Below are 26,149 nucleotides of genomic sequence, written 5' to 3'. Positions count from 1 at the left end.
CCAGTTTTTGCTGCTTGTTGTGTCATTGAATAGAGAAGTTGTTATCCAAACGATTAGCTTGAGTTTAATACTTTATGGTACAGGCATTTGAGTGTTTCAAAGTTATTTTGCTGATTTTGTGCTGCAGACTGAATGAAGGAGTTTGATGGCGACAAGTCACAGGCTGCAAATTCCATCTATGAGAATGCTCATTTGGTGAAGACAAGGAGGACAATGTGGAAGGGGACTGTTCAAACAGGTTGCATTATTTTTCCATGTAGTGCTATGAACTGGTTTGGAAGTAAGCTACCTCTGTCAAGAGCTACAGTATGTGCTTCAGGCTAATGTTATCCCCAGCTTACAGGCGCCATTTAATCTAATTTAGTCATAGTCATAGTCTCCTGACGAAAATGTCCTTTATATTTAGTCAGATATTAGTCATTTGTTATTGATTTAATTTAGTCAATTAGTCACTGACTAAAATTGCCCATCATTTTAGTTGACGAAAATAGAAGATATTTTAGTCAACAAAATCAGACGCGAGCTTTTATTTTTATTATCAGAAGCTCCAGGGGGCGGGGCTTCACGGACCTGCAGGCGAGAGGCGAGAGGCTGCACATTGTTGCACTCACCACACACGCACAGCTTTGATGAAATATGCTGTGGTTTACTATGATTTTAGAACAGCTGAGGGGGAAACGTGATAACCGTCACTTGTAATGTAGTTTTCGTCACATTTTCGTCAATTAGATGATGAAGTAATATTATTTATCAAATCGTCAAATAGCGGAGTTTCGTCTCTGCATCGTCAACTAATTTAAAAAGACCTTCGTCAACGAATATTTTCGTCATTTATTTCGTTGACAAGATTAACACTGCTTACAGGCAGCTGCTAGCGAGCAGGACTAGATGTAGCAGGAGCTAGCTGTAAGATGGCTCTGGTTTAAGCATTCGTAACTCTAGAAGTAGTAGTCATTTTTTAAGCCCCAAAAAAAAAAAAGTATTTTGTGAATCTGAAGAGCTTTTTGCTGACTATGTTTTTGTTTAATTGCAATTTTATATCAAGCACAGTTGAGTCTCTTTGTTGTAGTTTTTCTCCTTAAAAAAAATCTGAAAAAACGACCTGCTTTAAGCGATGCAGCCCTCTCGTAGCGTCCCAATCTCCTTACCTGGCACTGCAGTTGTTGTGGAGAAAAAGTATTGTAAGCTAATTCTTTACAGAAGTTTGCTAGCTCAGGGGGGAAAGGCTTCGTTTATTTCAGTTTCTGTTTCACATTAAAGCTTCACTTATCATTGAACAGAAAATCACTGTACAGTGTTTGTACAGTCTGCACAGGAAAAAAAGAGCCAGGAGAAGAAAAAAAAAAAAACATCACCTCTGCCCTAATGGAGTCGTGCGGTTAAGTATGCTAATGTTATCTCCTTTTATCTCCTCTCTCTCTCGTTTCTGTCGCTCTCTTACTGTACTGCCTCTTCATGCATAAAACACGGAATTTAACCTCCACCTACAGACAGCAATACCTTTCTCTACCTGCCAAGTGCTCACCCACACGCTGATCCACCCATGCACTCTCTCCGACATGATTCCGACTACTCAAAACAGTCCGCGAGGTGGAAGGTGGAGGGCTTACTTCACCTTTTTAAACTTGAAAAAAAGAAAAATTATGCAGGACATAAAACATGAGGCAGAGCGTGAAGCTGGTGTCTGCCCCTCTCGAAAGGTAGCTCTGGTGGTGGTGTTGGTTTCATTTGCAAATGAAATTACTCTCATAAATAAGAGCTGTAGGTGTGTAGCCATAGCAACGTAACACTTTGCTGAGAGAGGATACTTTTTGTTTATCTGGCAACGACATTTCCCTCCCTGTTTTGTTCTGAAAGTGTTATTGCATATGACTCAGATTTTTTTTTATAGGTATATTTAGCTTCTGTACTTCTGTGTTTTTGATTCTGAACTTTAACTCAGCATGTTCTGCTCAATTCTGTATTGATCAAACTCTGCTGAATGATCTTATCGGTGTCCTGTTGTTGTGAGCAGAGAGAAGAAAAAAAAGCAAAAAAACTAAACCTTGTTCTTATCAGAGATCGCCTTCAACTTCTACAGTTTGTGTGACAGCGTAGGTGTGTGTGTGTGTTTGTTATTAAGTTAAACATTCGGAGCAATAAAAAGCACGGCTGCGATTGATAGCCCGTTTTATACCACCTGGAGAGGGCAGATATGTTGACACTGAAATTGATGAAGTTTTTAATTGAACTAAAGCCTCCACCTGCATGCAACACTGACGACTTAATTTGCCGTTTAATTGTAATCAATAAAGCGTCATATGAGCGTCTCCTCGGGCCAAAGTCACTGAGATTATTCTCTGGCTTTACAGTTAACGGAAGTCATTACCAACAAAAAAGGATAAAGTCATTAAATCAACTTAAATGATCTCCATCATTTACTGGTGCAGCTCATGGCGGCGTCCTGATTGTGTGTCCCTTTCTATAAGCTAAAAAGGAATGAAGGTGTTTTAAGCACCGTTTTGCACATCCATAATTCATGCTCAATATATTCAAAGCAAAACACTGTACAAAGGGAGGAGGCGTTCTGTCTCACTAGAAGCATACAGCCACTGGATCATTTACATAAAATCATGAGACTTCTGTTCAGCAGATGAGGAAAATCCTCATCCGTCTGCTTCAAGGACAGCACGGTGATATAATATGGATCCATTTATTTATTCAGTGATCCACAGTTTAATATCATCTGTATGTTTATCTCCTACTGTTTGCATTATAGGCAGTAAGAATGAGAGTATAATGTCTCAGACCTTTGGGCTTTAGGCTGCCTCTCACTTATGAGGCCGATACTTTTTATCTGGAAGGAGCGAAAGCCAGCGTGCTTCATGAATGAGTCATGGCTGGTAGAGAACCTTGACTTACTAAATATTGGAGAGAGCAGCCAATTTCCGATAGGAGTCTTAGTAGGCACTGGGATATAGTCATGAGATATCTGTGTTTATATTCCTCTGCTATGATTTGTTCACTTTTGATTATATGTTTATTATGTACAGGGACCTTCTGGATGTATTAAATAATATCCAATAAACATGTGAATCATTATGTCACATCCTGTTTAGATTGTACGAGCCTGATGTTTTGTGTTTTGGATTTCAACTTGTTGATTTGCATCTGTTTGTTTGTTTTTCCTTATTTCTTAGCTTGTATTTGTTGATGCTTATGTTCCTCAACAACAAAAAAATCATCAGTATGAAGTGAAAATATTCACAGACATTGTTATCTTTAAATGGACAGATATTCAAACTGTAACATAAAATAAAGATGTGGCAGACTTTTGGATGTCAGCTGATGTCTTTGTCCAAATATGAGATACAATACTTTTTTAAAAATGTGTTTAAGCTCTATAATTTACACCCATAATAACGATCAAGTTAGAGGTTCAGTTTATACTAATCATGTTAGCCATGATGGTACTCGAGTAACCACAGTGCTGAGTGGTCTTTCAACGTTAATATTCTTGGTTTCAGCACAATGAGGAAGCTTTCAAACGATATTAAACAAAGTCTTTTATTGGCATTACTTTTAGCTCTGTTTTGATCTCTACCACCTCCTGAGGGATCAATGTGTCTCTATAGTTGTTGATTGTTCTGCTGTGTTTACTAGCCAGTCGCCAACAGATTGATGGACAGCTGTTTGGTGCTTAAGGCGGGTTACATAAAGTCAGAAAATTAAAACAGCTGCATGTTGCCGCTGGATTTTAATTTATTATTATTATTTTTTTAAAGATTGATTTTTGGGCGTTTTGTGCCTTTATTGTACAGACACAACAGTGGATAGAGTCAGAAATCAGGGAGAGAAAGAGAGGGGAACGACATGCGGGAAAGGAGCCACAGGTAGGACTCGAACCCGGGCCACCCGCCTAGAGGACTAAAGGTCTTCATACATGGGGCGTGCACACCAACCACTGGGCCACCAGCGCCCCTGGATTCATTTTTTTACAGTGAAGGAAAATGCTTGATTGTCAATATGAATATATTGATCAGAGCAGCTTTTAAAATGTCTTCAAGTATTTCATCTGATTAAAAAAGTGCACTATCAGCACATACTGTAACTTTTTAATGTAAATTTCACGATGAATATCTTACGAATAATGTGTTGTTGGTAAACAGATGCACTCTGACTGCGTGACTCACTGAGTTTACAAAAAGAGGTCCATTAGGCATTTTCTGTTTGCCATCTGCACCTCCATCAAGCTGGATAAACACACTGAGACTCACTGGCAGAGAGGAGACGGGCAGCCTTTGCTGCGTGACGTCCAGCTCTGGTGATGTCTTCATGTAGACCAGCTGGATGGCCCACAGGCTCAAAAGACCCCTCCCCCCCATGAACAAGCACCCTTAGACAATGGATTCCTACTGGTTCCACAGATGCCGTGCACCAAAATACAACTTTCCCTACAAATACTGAAAAATAACTTCTTTTTTTTACGCTGAGTTACACACTATGCATCTTTATCCGAGTGTAGAGACCCAGCAGGTCAACCATATAAAAATGTGTCATGTGAAAAACAACAAAATCAGGAGAATATTTCACATTTTGGATGAAAAGAAAAACATGGAAGTGTTATGTAACATCAAAGAGGGACCAAGCCAAGTGGAAACATGCTCAACTGGAGATAGAGCTCGCTGTGGCTGACAACCATATGGGACAGATGTCACTGCACCTCTGATCAAAGTGGGACGACTCTGGGTGCATGTGTGTGTGAGTGTGTGTGCCCCTGAGGAGATTCGTTTTCTTCCCCTCGCTCCTTTGCTTTATTGGGAGTGTGATCCCAAGGGCACCTAGATATGTTTGAAATGTTGCTAATTAAACCTTTAGGCTGCTTTAAGAAATAACATGCTTACAGATCATATATTAAAATTAGACTTTACGGTGTACCTGAACTTTTTAATTTCACATTATAGTTCATGTAACATCTTTATCTATGATCCTCTTAGAATAAACACATTTTATGCATCTCACTTTTTCTTTAATTTCTCGCTTCCTGTTTGAACCATGCAGTCCCTTCTCACCATATGTATCCAATGTAAACACTGTTATATGAGCCAAATGTATTGTGTTTTCTTTGCGGCTGTATGAACCATATGCTTCTCACAGTACATAATAAAAATCTAAAGACTTTCTTCTAAAGTGACAAACAGCATGGATTAGGTTTTGTTCCCTTACCTCCCCCACATATCTTTTTCTCGTCAACATTTTCTCTCCCCTCTAGCGCGCTAACTTTGTTGTAACCAATCACAATGAAACCATTAAGAGAAAACCTAATTTATCACTGTCAAGTCACCTTCTAAATGACTGTGGAATTTTAAATGGACAATTAGCAGTTAATTGGCTCTTATTTGTCATTAGAACCGAAGTCTTGACTGATTTCACTTGACAACAGCTAACAGGACTTTCTTTCACCCTCTAAAGGGCCGGGGAATTTTCGTTCATGTCGACTATGGCGCCCCCTATTGACAAAGCACTAGTCCTCATGTCTTTGCTAATCTTGACCTGTACATCTGTTTTTGTTTTTAAATTCTCATTCTGATTTCTTTCATTAGTTGAAGGTTTGCCTTTTAATAAGGCAGTTTTTTCTTATCACTGGAACTTTTGCTGCTTTGCTAAAGTGCTCATGATGGATAGGCCGGATTTTTGTAACATAACAATGAGTAAGGTCTTTTTACCTGCTCTTTTGTAATGTTAACAGACAAAGAGTGAGGTATTTTACCTGCTTTTTGTAAAGTGTCTCGAGATAACACTTGTTATGAGTTGACACTATACAAATAAAAATTGATTGATTGATTGAAGGTGTCACTCAGTGAATTTTTGCTATTTCTACAGCATGCTGATTTTTACATTGTCTGACACCTACCCTGCTGCAAAATTACTATAAGGAAATAATCGGTCTTGGCGGTGGGGCTCCTGAGGCAAGACATGGAATCAAAAGAATTACGCAGAAGTGGTGGAAGAAGCAGCTCACTCAGACTCTGTGCAGAAAACATAGTAAGGGGCCGGCCAGAGAAATTTCAGTGAAAACTTGGCTCTCTGCATTCACACATGCTGCTTAAAACTCCTGAAGTTCTCCAGAAGTTTATTGAAAGTGTGAACAAGGCTATACAGTACAGGCATGAGTATTCGTGTTCGGCTCACCTCGTTCTTTTCTGAGCGACCAGTGTCTTTTTCAATTGTTCCCAGTTAGGAGAGAGCGTTTGCAGCAGCAGGCGGCCGCTCGGTGAAAAGGTGCAGCACTGAGCGTCCCTTTTCTAAGCGCTAATTCTGTGTCCTGCAGATAGTGCCCAGTACCCACATCCTCCTCGCTCCAAGCTCAAAGTATGAGAGCACACATCCTCATATAGTAAAGGAGAAAAAAAAAAAAATCTTCAATATAAAACATTTAGGACAAAGCAAGCTGTTTTTAAGAGACTGTTGTCATAGAGACAACACATGGAACACTTTTATTCTCAGAACAAAAAGGTCTTCATCCAAGCACTACAGAGCACACAGCAAGTGCTTTTCTGACCGAAAAAGAACACGTTTGGTCTGTTACATGGCCAGCTAAAAAGTCCTTCCATGAGCTTTAACTTTGCTTTGAGGAGTTCATTTGTGTGACATACATCATGTCAATTGTGTTTAGAATATACTAAACTAAGTCAAGCTTAATTAATTTTACATCATAGTGAAAAGTTAACATTTTTGTCCAGTTGTTTTTAAGATAGATGTGTAAGAGGTATTTACAGAAGAGGAGGAGGAGGGAGAGATCAGAGGATGTACAGACAGCGGCAAACACACTTCAGGCCTTCAGCGGCCGTTTGTGGGAGATTTGTGGTTTCTCCACCTGGTCGAGTCAACCCCTCACAACCTCTGCCATCCCGCTTTCACCTTCCACAAGGATTGACGGAGATTAAGTGCCTCAGTGGAACACGGTGCCAAATTAAACATCTTCTCTCTATCTGTATCACTTCCCTCTGCCTTTCTCCCAGGCTCCTCAAGGTCTTTTTTTTACCTCCTCTCGGCGTCTGACCACTGATTGCTTTTTCTCTCCTCTGAAAATCCCTCCTTTAACACAAACTGAGCTTGTTTTTGAGGCCTTGCTACAGGTAGGGTAATGCAGCCTGGTTTTCAGCCAGATGCAAAGCTTCAGGATTTACCCTCTTAGATATGAAAGGTAACCCTGTGGATGCAGCCAGAATAAAGAACATTGGACAGTAGTTTATGTTTAATGTCCTTTTGGCTTATTTTGTTCTGAAGTGGCCAAATACTGTGACTGTCAAACAACCAATTAAACAACCAATAAAAAAACACTGTCTTGACTCTCTATCAACGTCACCTCGACCAATAAAAGAGCCAAACATCTCTGGGAGAAAATAAGCCCTGTTTGGAGGGAATAATTGACCGCCTCCTACTGTGAGTTATCATCGCATTTCTCCACAGACAGATCAATGCAAACCCATTCATCAAAAAGGCCGTGTGTATACGTGTGAGAGTGTGTGTTTGCGTGCACTTACTTGTGGACTTCCCCAACAACATGAACTCTTAAATCCTCACGCGTCCACCCACAGCTGTCCGCTCGCGCTTGTCTTCGATGATCGATCACCAGAGGAGCTCCTGGTCGGGTTTTTAATTTCGAGGGAGTTCCGAGCGATCGATGTGAAAGCCGGCTGAGGAGGAGGAAGAACAGGATGAAGATGACCTTTACATGTTGTCATAAAACTGGTTAAGCCTCCTGTGACAATACTTTATAGATATGCAGGACAAAGTCTGTGACTTTCTGTGTATTTTTTTAATGGATTATTTCATTAAAAGTGGCTGGAAATGGATTTCAACAAAGCTGGTTGTCTCCTAAATGGAAGGATTGTAGCCATTAGCATTAGCCATTAGGGATGTCTCTTAATCTGCCTATAATGAAGGAAGACAGGCCGACTGCACCATCTGTAAATAAGCAAAATGAAAGACAAAAACCGAGAGAAAACTAAGAAGCAGCTCCAGACTGATGAGAAGAACTTTAAGAGCAGTAATGTGATGCAACTTTTAGATTCAGCACCACATTAAAGGAAATCTATGAATAAAGTTTAGGCTATCCTTAAATAGCATAGTGCTTTTGTCAAAAAGAAAAAAAACCTTACTATGAAGAGCAGATGGTTGTTATGGAAATGGATCTAATAAAGGACTCTGGAGAACTAACCGTAATCATATCAATCCACAGTATTCAGTCTAGATAATGTGACATCGGTCTGTTTACTATGGGGATGTCACAGTACTTTTCTACTCACTCTGCGCCACTCTGCCTGCCGGCCACGCCCACCTCATCAAGTTCAATTCAGCTCACCTGTGCACACAGCTGCTCCTCATCAGCAATGAAGTGTGTATGCGAGCTTCTCCTGCTCACCAACTCTTTGCCAGACTGTTCTTTTACTTTGAAAAGTTTCCAGCATCCTCCCTTGCATTAATTACCTGGAACAGATTACCTGCAGCCATCTGTCGCTGACCTCCAGTTCTGCTCCTCTCCTGGGCTGTTTGACATTTCCAAGTGACAGTCTAACATTTTGAGTTTTCAAGTATACCTACCTGTTGATTCTTTTGGTTCAGTGCCTGCTTAAGAGTGGTTACGCTTACCACTGAGTGTGGATACCAGGGTCAATAATCACGGACTGCTTTCCGAGTTCCAAACCTGCTGCCTCCTCGATCCCGTCCTAAGTCTGTTGCCCCCACGGTAACAGTTTCCCTGTTTTGAACTTTTCTGTAAGAGTGTGTCTGCCGGCTCTGAGCCTCACTCATCTCTTTCCAGGTCAGATCAGCCAGAGCTCCTGAACTATTACAAAGACTATTCCATCTTCTAGCCTAAAGACCGAACTGAACCTTGCTAAGATAAACTTTATTGATCCCCCGTGGGGGAAATTTGTGCATTACAGCAGCTCCAGAAAACAGAGGACGGGAATATAATTATTAAAAATAAAAATAGAAGTTAAAAACAAATCAAACATATTTACATTCAGTTAAATAAAAAAAATACAATAATGTAAAATTACACAGTAACTAAACAGTTGTTCTTAAAAAAACAAACACAGTGTGTAGCATGAGGTGGTGATGCTGTTAAAGAGTCTGATTAAACAGTCTGACTGCAGATGGGATGAACGACCTGCGGTAGCGCTCTGTCTTGCAGGGTGGGTGTCTCAGTCTGCTGCTGAAGGAGCTGCTCAGGGCCCCCACAGTGTCATGCAGGGGGTGAGAGGGGTTGTCCATGATGGATGTCAGCTTCACTGACGTCCTCCTCTCACCCACCTCCTCTACAGAGTCCAGAGGACAGTCCAAGACAGAACTGGCCCTCCTGACCAGTCTGTTCAGTCTCTGCACTGAACAGACTGCACCACTGCATAGAAAAGTGCAGACGCCACCACAGTGTCATAAAAAGTCCGTTGCAGAGTCCTGCACACTCCAAAGGACCTCAGTCGTCTCAGCAGGTGAAGTCGACATTGGCCCTTCTTGTACAGGACGTCGGTGTTGTGTGACCAGTCCAGTTTGTTGTTGAGCTGAACTATTGCTGTTAATGCTTTGACTGGTACAGAGTCACACAGGAAACTGATTAAAAATCCTTACCTGCAAATCTACTTTTGTGTGATGCATTTGGGTTCCAAAGACCTACCAATACAGGGAACAAAGAGGACATTTAAAAAGGTTAAAAGGTTCTAAAGCGGTACCCTACGACAGTGAAAAGTTGTTGTTGCCATCAAATTTGAAATGTGTGCAACAAAAAAAGAATCACATTCCTAAACAATTGTTTAGCTTTGATATAAGAGACTTTAAATTGATATCAGGATCTTTGAAAGTTTCTGAATCCATAACGGTGTATTTAAACCTTCAATTGAAATGAAATTATCCCGAAAACATTTGGTAATGTATACAATACAGCAATAAACCCATTTGATCGCAATGATAATGATTATAGATAGTGATAGTGTTATTATGTGAATCTGAGTTTTAATGGAAAGATCTGGAAGAGAAAAAAAATAGTCTCTTTGTAGCCTCAGGTCTGCCAAGAAGGCTGAATACAACCTAACAAGCAAACAAACTGCACTAGCGAGACTCCTAATGTATGAGCATGCCATAATACGCTCAGCTACCCCCGGGACACATCGGTATTAACTTAGATGTCATATAGGATTGGATTCTGCTTCCAATGCAGGGAAACATGCAGGGCAATGTCGATATTACCTATTCTGAAGAGAAAGTGCAGAGCGGACTAACAGGATCTCTTCTCCACATCTTCAACAGACCGTCACACACATCGTCAAAGAGTTTTATGTTGACAGGTCTTTGACATATTTATGGTCTTCTCACAAACTGGTGGACAGTATGTGACATGAAAAAAGGTTAAAGGAAAAGTATTTCAGGGGGAGGCTGTGGCTCAGTTGGTAGTCGTTGTCTCTCAACCAGAAGGTTGAGGGTTCGATTCCCAGCTCCTTCAGCAATATGTCCGATGTGTCCTTGGACAAGACATGCTGTATGAATGATTAGTTACTCCTGATGGGCTCACTGCCATCACTGTGTGAATGGGTAGGTGTGACATGGTGTAAAAGTGCTTTGAGTAGTCTGAAGACTATTCAAGCTGAAGTCCATTTAACAATTTATCCTAAATGAAGTCAGACAGGTCAGTCATAAATGTGACGTATGGAGTGTTGAATGCAAACTAAACCAAACCAGCTGGTGGAGGCCCGCTAGGTAGAGAGCAGAGAGAGATGTTAGAGTTCAAGTCAATGTTAGAAAGTGGGCATGCAGTGATGCAAAACAAAAATAATTGATTCTACTCTTTTGTGGTTTTCTGTGTATGTCCATCTGGGAGGAGGTCCTGGGGTAGAACCAGAGCTCACCGGGGAGACGATATATCCCGTATGTCCTGTGAATATCTCAGGATCCATAAGAGGAGCTGGAAATGGTTGCTGGGAAGAAATACTTCTGGGGTTAACAGCTTGGCTTTCAGCCTTTACAACTTTGACATGGATGAGGTAAAGAAACATGGAAACAATGGATGGATGGATGGATGGATGGATGGATGGATGGATGGATGGATGGATGGATAGATGATGGATGGATGATGGATGGATGGGTGGATGGATGGATGGATGATGGATGGATGGGTGGATGGATGGATGGATGATGGATGGATGATGGATGGATGGATGGGTGGATGATGGATGATGGATGGATGGATGGAATAGATGATGGATGGATGGATGGATGGATGATGGATGGATGAATGGATGTATGGATGGATGGATGGATGAATGGATGTATAGAATGGATGATGGATGGATGATGGATGGATGGATGGATGGAATGGATGATGGATGGATGGATGGGTGGATGGATGGCTGGATGGATGGATGATGGATGGATGGAAGGATGGATGTATGTATGGATGGATGATGGATGGATGTATGGATGGATGAATAGATGGATGGATGTATGGATGGATGGTTGATGGATGGATGGATGTATGTATGGATGGATGAATGGATGAGTGGATGGATGGATGGATGATGGATGTATGGATGGATGGATGAATGGATGTATGGAATGGATGATGATGGATGGATGAATGGATGGATGGATGATGGATGGATGGATGGATGTATGGATGAATGGATGGATGGATGGATGAATGGATGTATGTATGGATGGATGATGGATGGATGGATGTATGTATGTATGGATGGATGAATGATGGATGTATGTATGTATGGATGGATGAATGGATGTATGGATGGATGGATGGATGGATGTATGTATGGATGGATGGATGGATGGATGGATGGGTGGATAGATGGATGTATGGATGGATGGATGAATGATGGATGTATGTATGTATGGATGGATGAATGGATGAATGGATGTATGGATGGATGTATGTATGGATGGATGGATGGATGTATGTATGTATGGATGGATGGATGGATGGATGGATGGATGGGTGGATAGATGGATGGATGTATGGATGGATGGATGGGTGGATAGATGGATGTATGGATGGATGGATGTATGGATGGATGGATGGATGGATGGATGGATGGATGGTCGGTCTGTAATTTCCCTCAAATACATTAAAGCTAATGTAAAGAGCCTTTTTGATTAGGGGGTAAGAGTAAAACATTTTCAAAAAAGCTTTATTCAAGTTGAGTACATATCTATAAAAAACGATCTGAAGGACCGGACCAAAGAAATTGTAATTTGTCAAATGTCCCAGATCTGGTGGGGTGACACCCACTAGTAGTCCCAGGAAGATTGAAAGTAAAACTTATCTTTAACCATGACTGACAGGTCAGTTTCAGGTGTGTTGAGGGCTAATTCATTTTCCTGAAGTGTACATTTGGGGGAGATTTGGAGGAGGCTTACTGAAGGTCAGCAACAGCAGTTATCCCAAACTGAGCGCTGTCAGATGGTGAGAGGCAGTGGAAGATTTGTGCTCAAGGTTTTTGTTCTGCTATAGTGGTGCTGGTTGGTACAAAACCAAAACAAAACTGGATGTAACAATCAATCAATCAATCCTTATTTGTATAGCGACAGTTCACATAATGATGGAGAAGGCTTTCACTTCTTAAGGCCAAAGACCAAAGTTTCTCTGTTGTCTGATCCCTAAGTCTCACCTCAATTCAGCACCAAAAACGTAACCATTGGTCGATTCTTCCACACAGAAGCCCTACTATACAAAGGCCAACAGGAGATTGGTTGGTTTAAATGGAATTCTAGCATCTCCTGTTGCAGATGCATAGTTAGACAAAGTATGCTAGATCGCTGACTCAAGGAAAAGGCTGATTCAAAGATCATATTGAGTTACAAAAATCTGTATCTCAATCTAAAAGGCATCTGGAGTTCAGCTTGAAGGCTCTGGTATCATTTACAGTCATTGATCATGACAGCACGGCGCAAACACTTATGTACAATGTCCTGTATTGTATCTCTTGCCAAATGAATAGTTTTTTTATTTTCTATTTTCCAAATTCTTGATTTAATTTCTGATTTTGTTAAAACCAGGTTTTCTTTATTTTTTTATACCTGTATGTATCCTAAATCATGTGTTAACTGTAAGTAACTCTGTTACATCACTACCCCTGCTGATTAAAACTTCTGCAAGCAACTTATCCCATTTCCGATATAAATAATGCATATGTAATGTGAGATTAGTGTGTGTGTGTGTGTGTGTGTGTGTGTGTGTGTGTGTGTGTGTGTGTGTGTGTGTGTGTGTGTGTGTGTGTGTGTGTGTGTGTGTTATGCTGTCTCCCTTCATGCGTGTGTAGCACAGAATGCACTGGGCTTTGTGACTCGTGACTCCGGGACTTTGCTTAATCTGTGAAACACAAAAGGAGGAAAGAGGGGTGAGCTTTTACATTATTAAACACACACACACACAAACACACTTCTATATGCCTCTGCTGACACGTGCATGGCCTTCTGTGCGCCTGTTTGTGTTTTTGCGACTTAGAGACGTAACCACGAGGCTCAGAGCTCCACAGTTTAAACACCGCTTCCCCTCCCTCCCGTCTCATATCTATAAGAAAAATTCCCCCTCAGCGCAGACGGCCCCAAATCTGTCCCTTCACTTATCTCTCCGACTTCTTTCAGCGCACGGGGGACACGCGGTATACACACCTGAGCCCACTTACTCCTTCCCTCCCACACACAAAGGTCACTCATAGTGCCAAACTCTCAGACTTATGACATCTCATGCTTAATTCATGAGTCCAAATAAGAGCGCCTGAAATAATCATGAACAGGGGCCATATTCACAAAGCCATGTGAAGCTAAAAGGTGGTCCTAATTGGCACATTTAGGGAACAAATTCGAAAAGTAATGTGCTTTTCACTCCTGATTTTTAAAAGCCTCTCTAAAAGCAGTTCTCCAAGCAGAGAAAAAGCCATTATCCAGAAGAGTTAGAGGGAGGTCTGGTGAGGATAAAACAGATATTTTCTTTGACATATAAAAATGCTTTAATCCATCACAATGCCTGTTACCCTGCAGCAATTATGTGATCCCTTTTAAAATCATTACAGAACATCAATCCGGCTGAGGCTGGTGGAGAAAAACACAATTCCACCGTTATTGTCATCAGCATGTTGCATCTCTTTTAATTTTGACTGGCAGTGTGGTAAGTACTGCAATCATGACTTCTCCACCAGCTACTTAAAAACACCCTACAAATACCTCTGCCTCTTCTTTCCCTAAAGAAAAACAACTGCACTGTGAATCGTTTCTTTAAGGAAACTCCTCCAGACTCCAAGAAACTTCTCTAACTTCTTCTTTTTTAAGAAAGCAGGGAGGGATTATTTTTAGCGGTAAGATAAAACACTGAGCGAAGAGCGACCTCAAGCACATTAGAAAGCTGTTTTTGAGCTGTGGATCGTGCAAACAGGATTAATGTCACGAGGAGGTGATTTACAAGCTTTAATTCCGTGTCCTACGAGCGTAAGTTGGTGGGAGAATTTGTTCCGCTGTGTCTTGTTTTAGGGGGCTTCTTATTTTGTGTATGCAGAAAGAAATCCTTAAAGAAGGCAATGATTGTGATTATATAAAGTAACTATACATCAGTATGTACATCTGCATAAGTCAATTTTAAATTCAGTTACCTGCACATCTTCATCCTTTAAGTTGATCATTATCTGATTTGATGTTAGCATGTATTTCATTTGTATTTTATTTGATTTTAAAGCTCCAGTGAGGTTTTTTTTTTTACTGGTCATGAAACTGACTTAAATTAAAACAGATTCCTCTTTGTGAGCGATAGAGAGACGATCAGCAAGGAGACGATGATTATTTCTATGTAGTAATTGGGGATGTCTGTAAACGCTTCTGCAAGGTTAAAAACATCACGCTACAGAAACAGCCTTTGTTTACATTTTTCAAGGCAAAGATTCACAGTGAGTGATATATGTGACTGTTACAGGAAAGTAGGATGAGATTTTAAATGGTAAATGGACTTGGACACAGAGCGGTTTTCTAAGCACTTGTACACTACTTTTCACGTTCACCCATTCACACCCTGATGGCAGAGGCTGCTGTGTAAAGCGCCCAATAATACTATCCCATTCAAACACATTCACACGCTGCCGGTGTTACAGTGAGAACAATTTGGGGTTCAGTGTCTTGCCGAAGGACACTTCGACATGTGGCTGCCCCCTGGGTCGAACCCTGACCTCCCAGTTGATGAAAACACACTACATACATGTACAGGACAAAATCAGCAAAAATATGTTATGCACTGCTTTGTCCACAGAGGGCGCCAAAATCAACAGTAACCTAAATTTCCTCACAAGTACAAACCTGTTAAAAATTGTAGGTGTACATACTTAACATTTGTATTTATGAACATATGAATTTATTATTTCTTCTAGATTTATTTTCTTGTTGTTAATGTTCTTTTATATTTTGTCTTTGACGATGTAAGTAAATAAAAAACACATTACCATGAAAAGATTAAAAACTAAGAATAAAACAAATGCTTAATGATGGCTGTCAAAAACATTTTTACTTTAAGTTTACACATCACATCAAAGTTCAGACCGTTAAAGCTGCTCTTTAGGTTTGCAGCTATAGAAACCAAATTAGGGTCCACAATTTGCTCCAATGAAAACATAAGAAGTTGTGGACTGAATCCTTCAAGTGTTTATTTGCATATCATTTTCTAGTAATAGATTTTTATAGCTTCATCAATCTCATTAACACTGAGCCGCACGCTGCCTCTCTGTACTGAGGTTCTCCAACTGTTCTTCTATTTATATTATATTTACACATCGCACTCCTTCCCTGTGTGTGTTTGTGACTATTTTTTCTGTCATATTGTCTCTGGATCTTCTGCTTTTACTCTACATGATTTAACCTACAATATGACAGTACCCTCCCAGTCGTGTTTACCATGGAGCATGAAACATCCACAGGGACTTGATTACAGCAAATCACATTCGTAATTACCCCAGACATTTAAATAATGGGGCTGATTAAGGAACATTAGAGAGCACTGGGGAACGCTGCTCATCATAAACGGAGAGGAAGATGATATAAAGCAGGATGCACGCGTGAATATGAAAACCATGCAGATTCTTCAAAGGACCTGCTGCTTCGTGCTTCTTATTTGTTGCTGGGATAGTTTCAGAGGCAACAAAAACATAATATGAAGACACCTTATTGTGAAGAATCAAAAAACGTTGAAAAAATATTCAAATAGAGGAAATTAAAAAAAAAAAACGATGAGATGAGAGCTACAAGTGTCGTTATAAATAGGCAGAGTTTGGCTGACATTGAGAAAAGAAAATGCTTGAATACTTAAAACTAAGAAAAATGCATTGATTATATTTGAATAAATATGAATGAAATTGAGTTTAAATAAAAGCAATCATAAAAACGTATGCACACAGGGACCAAAAGCTTTACCTTCTATCAATTTGACTCCAAATCTGTTAATCTAAACTGCAAGCTGTGCTATCTGAGGCCTCCAGAAATTGAAAAGAGGAAATGCCTGAAAGTCTGATATGGACCGCCCACTCTCCTATTAAAAATAAAAAAAACTCTGCTCTGGTTCAGATCCTGTCTGCATGCATTTATTATGACCACCCCAAACATGCACACACATTCCCAAACGCGCTCGCTCTGCCACATTCTGCAGCACTTTAACCCGCGGCTCAGAAGCCCCTTCATAAATTATTCTGTGTCCATTCTCACCATGCCCGCTCGCTGGAACGCTGAACTCTAATAGCAGCCAGGAGCTTGCCCAGCGCTCCACGATGGCAGCTTAACCCCACCCAGTCCACCGCTGCCAAATGAAGGGTACAGACGGCGGCCCGAGAGACAAAGGCGAGTACTCCAGACAACATGCTAAACAACCTTCAGGACATGCCCAACGCTAACTGAAGAAGTGGGTTCATTTTGTCACCTCACTGAAGCTGAGTGGATAAATTCATAAAAGAGATTCTGCCTTCATGAAGATATATATATTATTTCAGTCCTTAGACTAGTTCTTGAAAGGTCATTATTTCTCTCTTTGCTAATATTCCCACTGACAAAAGGTATTCTTATTTTCCCTGTGCACATTTCCGTGTGTGTGTGTGTGAGTGTGTGTTGTATTTTGATAAATCTGTAAAGGGAGTGAAAATAATGGGGGGAAATTGTCAAGTAGATTATTTCAATTCACTTCCTTTTTGCGCGCTCTGAAAAATAACCCAATTATTTCCAAGGTTCCACTGACTTTCTGTCTTTTTTTTTCTTTTTTCTCACAGGCCCAGACTGAAGGCAAGCCCCCCCCCCCTCCCCCCTCCCCTCCAGTATAGCAAAATAAACCTACACCAGAGCAGAGATTAGCTATCAGGATGAGAGGGCCAGGAGTTTAATCATTCAAAGCTCTTTAATGAAGGTAAATCTTGATTTTCAATTGTCTTGAATATTCAAACTTTGTACAAACCTCCCTGACATTTAGGGGTGTTTAATATGCATGTTGTTTTTCTTACATTTCTCAAGACACTTCAACAGCCTGTGTAGTTCTGCAGAGGAGCACAAACTTTTCAAACAACTATGTTAAAAAACACAGTACATGCAATTTGACTTGCCTTAAAGTCAGTCAAAAAGAGCACATTCCAGGGGCTAATTTGTTGTTAGACATGGCTGAATATTTTTATCGCTATTTCCAATACAATCTCTTATCACTTTCATAAACATTTTTTTTAAAAAGGGCTTTCCCCAAATACAACTCTACTGTGTTGATATTAGGGATACACTTTAAAACCAGGATTAGTAGAAGTAGCGTCAGAGTATTGTTGTCTCCCATTGGTTTATGGTTTCTGTTCTAAAGGCCTTGAGTTTGGCTAATATAATTTTTCTGGAGCAAGAAGTGACAATTTATGGAAAAATAACATTTGGTGTAAGATTTCCCAGGTTCACATCCTAGATGAGCCCCTATTTATGTTACAGCTCGGCTCGTAAAGGAAAGGGAAGCAACATAAAAAAAAACTCTGGCGTCTAAGTCCTCTGGCGGAATTCACATTGCATTATGGCGTAGCAGTACTACACAGCACAAGACAACAGGAGGTCCACATACACAGTCAGACACACACACACACACACACACACACACACACACACACACACACACACACACAGACACAGTGCTGTTCTGGTATGTACAGTAGAGCATAAATGAGCCTTTAGGCAGGCTGACTTCAGCACCATGGACAGAGGTAAAACTGATCTCAGTTGCCACAACTCACCTGTAAAGTCGTGACGCAGAAGGTGTTCTTCTGTCAAGATGTATTAATGTTTAGGAGCTGGTTCAGCTCAGTTGGTAGAGATGACACGCCATGTACTGAGCCTACTGTCCTTGTCTCGCTGGTCACACGTCTGGCTCCTGGTCCTGTCGTTATTTGGTGCATGTCATCCCCAACTCTCTCTCTCTCCCCACATTTTCCAGTCCCTCACAAGTCATGTAAAAAATGAACAATTTAAAAAAGGACTTAAGTGCCCTTTGCCCTCTGATTTGGCATGAAGCATGTTTTTTTGTTATGGTAATTATTTCACTAAGTATCCCAGCAATAAAAAAAAAACAACCTTACACAATCTGTTTAGCTTGCACAACTGTTTGAACATAACAACAGCTCATGTATTTTTGTATTCCTGTATTTGTGTGTGTCGGTCTGTGTTTTGGGAGACAAGCCAAGAACCGCCTGAGAACCTCCCGCATTAACGTGGAGTGACACTAATTATTGTCGGCTCTAATAGCTCCTTCTGTGGAAACACTTGGACAGTAAACAAGCTTCCAAGGTGAAACGATGACACTCACACTTTTTTTACACAAGCAGGGTGCAGGAAGACAGCGCCATGATGTCTGAACATCAGTGAAACAGTGTACCTGTCAATCCAAATACTATCTCCATCTGGTTCAGTATGTTCCCTCCATTTGCCCCTTTAGCATAATAAAATGAGCCTGAATCACATGGCGGTTAATGTCATAGTGTGGGAACAGATGTGACAATAAGCCAGACCCTGGTTCCTTATTATACTGAGAAAGGTCTCCTGCTGTGTTGTGCCCTCACCAAGTCACAGATGTCAAGTAAAGAAGAAAAATAAACCTTAATAATGCTTAAGAGAACCTCAGAGAGCCTCTGCGTGCACAATAGAAAGATTGTGACATAATGAGAAAAATAAAAAGAGGCTTCATGATGGCGTGTTCGCAGCCACATGTATACTCTTGTGCCTCATTGCACAATGCAATTCATTGGGACATTATCTTTGTACACTAGGACATACAGCCGCACGATCACTGAAGCAATAATGATCATGATGTTATATCTCACACTGTGGCTCAAACAGCTCCTCTGAGCCCCATAAGAAGTGGCCCAGATGCAAAGCAAACACGTTTTCACAGCGATACACAGAGAAATCTTAAGTAGAGACGTCCAGCACGACTTTTACCTTTTTCCTCTCAGCTCTGGAGGTGTGAGATGTGCCTAGAAGAAGAAACACAGGACGCACAAATCCATCAGTCCACTTATTTTCAGCTTTTAGAGAGTCATTTGCCACCCACACATGAATGCATGTTTTACATAAGCCCACAGTGAAATGCTGAAACAAAAGCACATCTGCACTCTCATGCTAAGATGCGCACTGACACACACACACACACACACACACACACAGACACACACGCAGACACACAGACACACACACGCAGACACACACACACACACACTGAAACACACAAAACTGTCAGTCATCAACACATTATGGGAATCAGAAAGAGATGTTCTCAGACTCGTAACTGAAATGTACTTTAGGAAATTAGTTTTGAATGTGTTTTAACAAAGGTTGTAAAAATATTTCAAAACAACACATGGAAAGTATTTACCTATTTTATACTCTCAGACTGAGGAAGAAGACATGGTGATTTTCATTTTTGAACCACTCTCAGACATCAATCAAAACTAACCGTCTAGTTTAGAACCACAGTGAGCACAACTACACTAAATGAAGCTGGTCAGTGTTACACCTGGAAGTCAACTGTGTACACCTCATCAGATTTGATGGACTGTTCAGGTACAGTACAGCATAAGTTCAATACGTTTAATGCGCGATGTAATGTAGAGTTACAGATAAGCTGTGTAATCATTTGAAAAATGCAAAAATCAACAACCAGTTAGATATTGTACAAAATATCATCAAGTTTGTGATTCAATCGCAAACTAGAGATTGCAGGCCGAGTGCTGATATAAATCTCTTTAATGTTTAGTCCAACAACAGCACGATCACACACGAGTGTGATTTTGCTTTTTGCAATGCTTCAAGCTGCATATAGTGCTAAACTATATAAAGCAACAGCAAACGTAATCACTTATTTAGCATAAATAACGACGCTGGTGGCCTAGTGGTTAGTGCACGCATCCCGTGTATGGAGGCGGCAGCCCTCCGAGTGGGCGGTCCACGTTCGGGTCTGGCCTGTGACTCCTTTCCTGCATGTCGTTCCCCAATCTGTCTCTCTCTCTCCCCGATTTCCAGCTCTAGCCACTGTCCTATCACTAAAATAAAGACATAAAAAAGCCCCAAAAATAAACCTTAAAAAAATAAAGATATGCCAGGTAAAGAGGATAGCAACATAAATTTAATCAGGTACAACCGTTTCTGCTACCTTAAAGCATTCAAAAGTATTTTCACAAATCATATTCTTAACCATGTTTAAAGTTCAGCCTATTGCAATTTGCAAACAGGACCTGGATGCACATGGTTACAGTTTGGTTACTTCTAGGAGTAACTTTTATATTCAGTATGTCGCCTGTAATGCATTTTCTGTCCGCAGCAACCGCCTCCACCTCACATTCAAACACACCAACCCTCCCTCACTGCTCTGCTAATCAGAGGCTGTATTAATGTAGCATCTCCCCTTCAGGCCTTTCCCTGTATCAGCCTCTTATCGCAGCACTGTGACTGGCAGATACACACTCAGTGGCACGATTACTCTTCAGCGGTGTGGGGGAGGGCTGCAGATTGAGAGATACAAAAGAACGCCATAGGGGTTTTTTTTTTCTATGTACAGGATATCTGGAAAAAACTGCCTAAAGCCTACAGCTATTGTTGCCCGGATAATGTGTTGGTAGCCAAACGGATGATAACTTGGTCTATAGTCCTTCAATGAACCCAACTAAGTCAGACAAAACTTTAGCTTATCCACGATTTTATGGTTTTTACCTCGCGCTTATCTCCCTCTCCTGCCTCTGCATCTCTCCACAGGGATCTGTAACAACTGAGTGCTTCTCTAATGATCTCCGAGTGAGAGACACAAAGTCATCCATAAGCATGCACATGGTCACAGTCACACTCATACACACACATATATAAATACACACAAACACACACGCACACTTATCTGGGTATCCTGAGGGATAATTGCGGGTAGAGTTTCCTCAGCTCACCGAATCCTGCCACCATTAAAGCATAAAGTGTGTGTGTGTGTGTGTGTGTGTGTGCGTGTGTGTGTGTTTGTGTGTGTGTGTGTGTGTGTGCCTGTGTGTGTAGTCAAGAGATACAAAAGGCGAGAGAGATTGACTTGACTTGACAGGTGTTTTTAGGGATGAAGTGCAGCAGACAGCTTGTCAGTTGGATGGAAAGTCAGTATTTTGTGTGTGTGTGTGTGTGTGTGTGTGTGTGTGTGTGTGTGTGTGTGTGTGTGTGTGTGTGTGTGTGTGTGTGTGTGTGTCATGTAAAGTGAAATGTGAATGCTTGGTTGAGCATGTCGGGGCCTGTTCATGGATCTGTGCCTGAAGACAGAGAGACAGACAGAGACAGGAAGACACAGGCACGATGTGAGGGAGAGAAGAAAGTGGTCAAGAGATTTCTGCGATGCAAAGAAATCTTACTTTTTGCCATATTGGCAACAGGTTGACATTTGAAGTACTGATGTTAAAGAACTGATTCTGCATATGGTCTGGACGAGATTCAAGAGATTTCTTCATGTATTATTGTTTTTATTTATTTATTTATTGCATACTGTGTTTTTAATTGCCATTTGTGAGCATTCGTCTCTACTTCTAACTCTTTTTTTTTCATATTTTTTTGTTTTTTCTTATTTTTCAATCCCTGTAAAGTACTTTAAATTGCATTAAATCTGTATGTCCTCTACTCTCCATCTTCAGGAAATCAAACAAATTTTGATCTGGCAAAGCCTTTTAACCACACTTATCATTAAAAAAAAAACCTTCCTTTCAACGTCAGGGAATCAGCGGGCGCTGGACAGCCTGGGGGTTGTGTCGCAAGCCCCATGTACAGAGGCTGAAGTCCTCATAACAGCACCTGTGGGTTTTGAATCTGACCTCGGCTGCATGTCACTCCACACTCTCTCCTCCGAACATTTCCTGTCTCTCTTCAGCTGTCCTATAAAAGCCCAAAGGCCCAACAAAAAAGTCAGGGAATCTGACACTGACTCAAGTCTAGTCTGGAATCCCTGGTGCCGAATTGCTACACACATGAAAACACACATGCACACATCTACACACCTGAACACTCACAGACAAGGACGTATTTGATGTAGTTGCTTCATGTCTTAAATTGGAACATGTTTGATCGCTCTTGTGCACTTTGTGTGACCCTGCAGAACAGAAAAGTCTTCAAATTAACTCGATTGAACATGACATATTTTGTCGTATCCTTTATATTCTGCCGCTTCAAAACAACCACAAAATCATGTCGACTTGTGCTGATGACATCCCAGCAGATGTTGTTTGCATTAAAGATTTCTGACAGAAAGCATAGCTGATGGAGACACTCACCACTGATGTAATACTGTAAAATCATTGCTTGATAACATACCTTATGATGTATGGTGTATGAAGTTATACAGTAAGCAGAAAATGTTTATACCTGACTATTCATTTCATAATACTATGATGGATTCTTCAGCTTTCACAGCGTCTGTTTCTACTTTTTAATTACATCATTGTTTGGATGAATCAAGTGTCATCAGCTCAGTGGAGAGGCATCCATAAACACTCCAGAGGCAAGGGCATGCTTGAAAAATAGACAGTGCTTTCATGTGGAATTGCTTCAGTCGTATTGTTTTAGATTTGTAAAAGAGCTTCACTCATTTTAACAGAGAGAGAATTACAGTTCTTGCAATGAATGAGACAATACCTGGCATTATGGGCATGAAGAACTCCTTGCCCCCCTTGCAGCATCTTGTCTCCTGCCCTCAAGTTGCTGCAATTAAATGCAAAGATAATTTGCTGCTGTTGGTAATATAAATTAGGGGTATAGTAATCTAATATTTTGAACATGGCTCAATATGAGTAAACACAGTCAGAGTTAGGACTGCAGCTAAATGACAGATAGCAAAGCAGCTTGCTGGAGAGAACACAAAAAATAATTTGGTGTTGTTCGGGAGAGTTTTTTGGACTAAATTATTTATTATTATTTATGCTCATATTGAGTCATTTTAGTCAGATACAGCCATGAAACTCTGGAGGCTGTCAGCATTGTGTACCGGAGCCGGAACCTACCACTGTTGGGGGGGGGGGGTTGGAACAGTCCAAGTGGAGCTGGCCTTTTTAACACGCATGCTTGTGCTCATGCATGAAGTGTACCGTGCCGGAGCACACCTCTCTCCGAAGTGTGCCAAAGCCAAGGGAGTGCACCTTGCCTGAGGGGTTCACACTGGCCAAACGAACTGGACTTAAGGGTTGAAGTGTGCTTTGGCACGGTACGGATTGCCAGTGTGACCGCGCCCTTAAGGACATGTTTTTTGTAAATCTGGCAATAACCCAGGGGGACTATCCTGGGTTGTAAGCAAAATTTAAGATACTGATTTATTGTGCCCGCCCCAAGAATTGTTTACTTCCACTGACCCTGCCTCCACTCTGCCTGTTCACCACTCCCACCTTATCAGCTCACCTGTGAGCATAGTCGCCTCTCATCTGCAACCAAGCCAGTATATAAGTCTCTCCTGTTCACTCACACATTGCCAGATTGTTCCATTTAATTCATGCAAGACATCTCAGGACTCTTCCATGGAATGATTACCCAGTGCTGACCTTGCCTGCCTTATTGTGCCTGTCGTAATGCTAAACATTGCCCCGGCCTTTTGTACCCAACCACTAGTTTTGTCTCAGTGTCCCCCGGATTCTGTCTTCCTTTGCATGGCCTGGTCTTGACTCACCTGGCTCAGTCCAAGGACTTAAACTGCTTGAGCAAATATTGAACTGAACTGTGTTATTCATACATACCTGTTAAACCTTTTACATTGATCCACTTAACGATGAGATTTACCACATGGCTGAAGAGTTTCCAATCTATTTCCAATTAAAATCAACATTTTTTTTTCCTTTTAAACTAAAGAAATAAGATTCAGTTGGATGGTGGTGGCAGAGGATGGGGTGAGAGAGTTTTGGAAAACCCCCTTTGATTAGTCATAGAGCATTTGAAATCAGCCTGGCCAATAACTCCTGATCTCCCTAGATATTAGTTTATAGTGGGCTATCAAATCCTTCAGCTAATGCCAAGGTATTAGACTGCAGCCCATGTTTACCACACTCTGCCAATGGCTGTCACTGGCAGCTTGCAGTCAAACACTGCCCAACATTACACAACAGTGAAACTCACCACACAGAGAAGAGGGGGGAAAGCAACACCTACTTGTGCAAATCCCCTCAAAGCCACTTCATTATCTCTGCAGCACAGCCATAGATTGCCTAACCATAAAATGCCTTTAAAAGAATTAAAGGCAGGACACCTTCACAGACGCCTTCTTAGACATATCAGTATACCTCTCTGTATCATGGACCATGAAAGGCCTGTCAATAGCTGTGAAACCCCTCATCTTAATAAGCTCAAGTGTTTGAAAATTCAGCAGGAATGCACAAAAATATAATCGCATTATTAGCTGTACTGTGACAGTCAGGAGAATTTAATTAGTTCATTTACATTTTTGTGAAAACAGGAAAGTTGTTCTTTGTCTCAGAGTTTGATTAGTGTTCCTGTTCAGTGTACTCAAGCAGCCTCACACAATCCAGCTCTTTCAACTGGTTGCCACTTATCACATAAATCATTTAAATGGAGAAAAAAGTATTTGTGTCACTGCGGAGTACTTTCAATATGCACACAACCAATTTAAACAATGCACGACTCCCCGGATTTAAGCACTTAGTGCTCTAAAGAGTTAGCATCAGCTGTAACACATTCGACAAACCAACCAATACCTGAACTCTCGTTACTTCTGTCTGCCTGTAACCAGTCTGCTTTCTCTCCAGATCATGTCATCAAGAAGAAAGAAGTAAAGGTTATTCTTATTATCAATAAACCAAGTATCTTTGTTATAACATTATATTATATAAGATTCATGGACAACACATTATCACTGTCAACACGCTAGAAACGACGGCTTTATCTGTGGTCATGATTTTGACAATGTGAAGATCTAGGTACAACTCAAGTGACAGTTTGTTACATGAAGTGCACTGCAGACAAGTTAGCTAACAAAATTCAAAATCCCTTTAGGCCTAAAAAAAAAGAAGTCAACTTAGCGTTCAAGTGTTCAAGGAACAAACTTTTAATTTCTTTGTTTTGTGTTATCTTCTTTTCTTTGTTTGTGTTTTAGTTCTTTTGTGTTGTCTATTACTGCCCCCTTTACTACTGTAAAGCGTCCTTGGGTTCCTGTATAGGCGCTATATAAATCCAAGTTATTATTATTAATATTATGAAATATCACCCCACACCCTACTGTTGTGAATATAGAAATGAGCTACAGAGACCTAAACTGATTTTTGCACCTGTCTGTAAAATGAGTTTATATCTACTGTACATGCTGTACAAAAATTTTACTACAGGGCCTAATTAGGACTTTTTGGCTTTTGGGGCCATCCTCAAGTGGACCATCACAAAACTGCAGTTTTTAGCAGCTTAGTAGTGGCTTCAATTTTCAACAACTGAGATTTCTGCTTGCATTTAACCAAGTAAACAATTAGCTCTGGTGCCTACACCCAGGGGCGTCGTAGTGGGGGGAAAAGTGAGACTGACTACCCAGGGGGGCCCCTTCATGGGCCTGAAATAAAAATGTATTTCTTATTTGGCTTTTTTCTCTAAGTTATAACCGCAATAAGATAACTAAAATTGTCTGAAT

The 26,149-nt window shown here is 40.8% G+C and overlaps 1 protein-coding gene and 1 long non-coding RNA gene across 3 annotated transcripts in view; both read right to left on the bottom strand.

Annotated features, from left to right (window-relative positions):
* Positions 1-26,149, bottom strand: part of prom2 (prominin 2) — a 173,796-nt gene that overhangs the window by 104,171 nt on the left and 43,476 nt on the right. The window contains exon 25 of one of the 2 annotated variants that reach the window (XM_061039735.1): positions 22,089-22,104. The exons of the other annotated variant lie outside the window; for it this stretch is intronic. The gene's annotated coding sequence lies outside the window, so the exon portion shown is untranslated. Of the gene's footprint in view, positions 1-22,088; positions 22,105-26,149 lie in introns of those variants that run through there. 2 annotated transcript variants of the gene reach the window in all.
* Positions 6,644-8,280, bottom strand: LOC132976026 (uncharacterized). The gene is made up of 3 exons (XR_009673358.1): positions 8,204-8,280; positions 7,527-7,679; positions 6,644-6,900 (listed from the first exon to the last, which is right to left on the bottom strand). It is a non-coding gene; the product is annotated as an uncharacterized LOC132976026 (long non-coding RNA).

The sequence above is a fragment of the Labrus mixtus genome, chromosome 6 (assembly GCF_963584025.1).
Source record: "Labrus mixtus chromosome 6, fLabMix1.1, whole genome shotgun sequence".
In the NCBI taxonomy this organism is placed as follows: Eukaryota; Metazoa; Chordata; class Actinopteri; order Labriformes; family Labridae; genus Labrus; species Labrus mixtus.
This window is presented reverse-complemented; position numbering and strand designations above follow the sequence as displayed.